Here is a 2,577-nt window from a genome sequence, read left to right as displayed (position 1 = left end):
GGTATCATCCCTTCCAAACAACACTTAAAATTACCTTCAACAAAACATGCAAGTGTTCGTTTGAATTTCATTGCGAGTGTTTACTACCAGAAGCTGCTAACCTACTATACATAGCACTATAACTTAGTTTGATACTTAGAATTGTGCGTCCTCATTGTCGTTGTTTGTTCTATGCGAGCTTGAGCTACAAATGTAGCGTCAACTAAGTAACGTACGTTACACCTGAGTGCATTTTCAAAAAAAAAAAAAAAAAAAAAAAACACGAATGAAAATACGTTGTTAAGCTCGTGTCAAGCACTAAAAATACAAATTGTTTGTCAGCACTTGCTGTTAGGGTTGCAGCAACGACAACAACAATAATTATAACAACACCAACAACAAATAAAAGCAATAGTAATAGTAAAAGTATCAGCAGCAGCATTAATAGTAACAGCAGCTGAACATGCATTGTCAAGAAAACAATTTTGAATTTAACAAACACCTCTAATGTTTGTTCGTGCGTAGAGAATTTCGTTAGGTGTTGTTTTTTGTAGCTACTTTATTATTGTTGTTGCCGTTTGTTTTATTTTGTATGTATGAATTATCGCGGTATTTGTAGCAGTAGATTGGTTTTGATTTTCTTGCTACAGTACTTCACTGAGGAAGGGCCCAGCAGTTCCGCGTAACTGACTTAAAGGCCAGACTATAGTCTATAGTCTAGACTATAGTCTATAGTCTAGACTATAGTCTAGACTATAGTCTATAGTCCAGACTATAGTCTAGACTATAGACTATAGTCTATAGTCCAGACTATAGTCTATAATCCACACTATAGTCTATAGTCCAGACTATAGTCTATAGTCCAGTCTATAATATACACTATAGTCTATTGTATACACTATATAGTCTATAGTACAGACTATAGTCTATAGTCCAGACTATAGTATATAGACCAGACTATAGTCTACAGTCCAGACTATAGTCTATAGTCTAGTATAGTCCAGACTATAGTCTACAGTTAGTTAGTTAGTTAGTTTGTTAGTTAGTTAGTTAATTAGTTAGTTAGTTAGTTAGTTAGTTAGTTAGTTAGTTAGTTAGTTAGTTAGTTAGTTAGTTAGTTAGTTAGTTAGTTAGTTAGTTAGTTAGTTAGCTAGCTAGTTAGTTACAACAAATGTATTATTTCCACCAACTTTGCAAAACTCCTTTGTTACTCCCACTTCCTTCTTTGTCCAACAAAATTATTAAACATTGTTTATGTTAACATTAAAAAAACTCCTTTACTGCTAAAGTTTACTGTTTTGTTGCAATTTCCTCAAACATTGATTGTTTTGCCGTTGGCATAGAGACAAAATATGGAGAAAATTGAATTTTCTACGTGAGCTTTTCTGTTTAATGGCATACAGACTAACGTGTTACCAGCAACATTGTATGCTGCTCCTGCTGATCCTGTGGTTGCTTATTGTTGTTGCAACTGCTGCAGATGCTGTTAGCATTGTTTGTTTGCTGGTTGTTTATTCATTAGGGTTTAGTATGGCTCAATACTCTGGCCAGGGCTTTCAAAACCCTTAGGAATGTTCTTTAATTATTTTATTGTTGCTGTTAAAAGCAAAAAAAACACAAACAATTTGCTTTACCAAAAAACTTTTTAAACTTTAATTTACTATTTTTAATTTTGCCACATATTTTTTTGTAGACTCCTTTAGAATTTTGTTGTTTACTACATAAACTGCTCACAAACCATGAATAATTTCTTTAGGTTTTGTCGCCCATGTTTTGGTATGTGCATTCAGGTGGGAGATGAGGTTGATGTCAACAACAATGTGTAAAATTTAATTTTCAATTTGTTTACAATGTTCTATTACCAGGTATTTCTTTTATATATACTCTTTCTGCCCTTCTATCTTCCTCTAGCAATTTGTTTGCCTTTCAAATAACCATCATATGAAAAATTCCAAACTGTGGTCTTTTGTTATGTCACCTATTGAATCCTTTATTACGATTTCTATTTTATTTTTATATACAATTTTGCAATCGTATATGTGTTAGTGAAGATATCAAATAGCATGTAAGTTTGTGTGTGTTGGACTATAGTTGTATAGCTTTGGTTTTAGATTTACAACACAATTTCCTTTAGGTCAATAGTACCAAAAAATAGAGTGAAAAAAAAACGAATTGTTGATCTTAGCAATTATTTATCGTTTAAACTAGATCATGTCAAGCGCACAATAGAGAATTCATTGTGTGTTTATAGTTTTTCCTATTTTTTTTTTCACTTTAACAATTTTATGGCCTTATTTTAGGGAGAAGGTACACACATTGCGGACTTATAGAAATTGACTTTATTGATTTTGTTTGTAAAAAATTTACAAAAGAATTTACTTATACAGTGGTTGTACAGGAGTTGTACAAGACATGTTGGACAAGACTGTATTGTAGAGTACAGACTAAAATATACCAGAACAGAACAAGAACAGAATTTGAACAAAACTAGAACTAGAACAGAACTAGAACTAGAACTAGAACAGAACTAGAACAGAACTAGAACAGAACTAGAACAGAACTAGAACAGAACTAGAACAGAACTAGAACAGAACTAGA

This window comes from Lucilia cuprina, chromosome 5 (genome assembly GCF_022045245.1).
Source record: "Lucilia cuprina isolate Lc7/37 chromosome 5, ASM2204524v1, whole genome shotgun sequence".
Taxonomy (NCBI): domain Eukaryota; kingdom Metazoa; phylum Arthropoda; class Insecta; order Diptera; family Calliphoridae; genus Lucilia; species Lucilia cuprina.
Note: the sequence above shows the minus strand (reverse complement) of the source record.